This window comes from Myotis lucifugus, unplaced genomic scaffold, assembly GCF_000147115.1.
Source record: "Myotis lucifugus unplaced genomic scaffold, Myoluc2.0 scaffold_162, whole genome shotgun sequence".
Lineage (NCBI taxonomy): Eukaryota > Metazoa > Chordata > Mammalia > Chiroptera > Vespertilionidae > Myotis > Myotis lucifugus.
In genome coordinates this window covers 1,341,542-1,342,601 of record NW_005871210.1, presented here as the reverse complement: position 1 = coordinate 1,342,601, position 1,060 = coordinate 1,341,542, and positions in this window count along the sequence as shown.

Here is a 1,060-nt window from a genome sequence, read left to right as displayed (position 1 = left end):
GAAAAGACCCCACACGGTAATTGGCTGCAGAGCTTCTCTTCCAGTTGTAGCAAGGCACCCCGAGACGGACTGTGGAGAAGCAGGTCGGCCAGGAGAGGCTGACGCACCAGGATCCTCAAGGCCAGCGGAGCCTCGGCTGGGCTCCCCAGACCATAGGGAAGGCCAGTGCTGACCGGGCCAAGAGTGGCATGGCTGTCGGGGAGAAGCCTTCTGCCCCAGCAAGGCCCAGGTCCCACTTCAGGGAACACTCATGTCTGCACACCCTACACATAGTCCCAGTTCCCGTCACACTGGGGCTGTGCTCAGCTAGATGCATCTTAAGATTTAAACTCAGATCAAAGACACACACACACACACACACACACACACACACACACACACACACGGTGGAGGGCTCCATCCCATGGTGGCAGGTTGGGGCCAGCAGCAGGCCACACAGCCCCTTCAGGGGGTGCCCCCGAGACCCTCTACCACAAGGTGAGGCCAGCGCGTCCCTCACTATGGCTTGGCACTGAATGAGGAAGACACTCCAAGACTGAAACCAGAGGAAATACTCGCCAAGTGTGCCTATGGCACCGGAGACACCGCACTCTGGCCCGAAGGCAAGCCGGCACGTCGCTGGTTAGTCCCCCAGCGCAGCTCCCTCCCACGGAGCCACTGGGGCAGCCCTACCTTGAGGAGGGAGGAGAAAACGGGGCCATGGAGACAATGCTCTCTTCGTGGCTAGAGGCTGGAGGCAGCGTGGACAGACACTTCTATAAGAAAGCCAGTCAGCAGGAATTCACTTCAGTGCATGAATGTTGCCAACAAAATGCACAGACCCCTCGGGCTAACACTTAAAACACAGATAAGACAGTTAAGAACTGAGTCACTCAACTAACACCTCCTGACATTAATTTCACTGCACGTGATGGATTTGGTATTAAAATCAGACAGACACATGAAATGGCCACGCACACATTTGGTTTCTGAATCCCTGTTTGGGGCCAAACTGGCCCTGGCTGTCCAGGCGGCCTCTGTGTGGGTCACACCTGAGGCGGGAGGCACGGTCCTCGGGCAG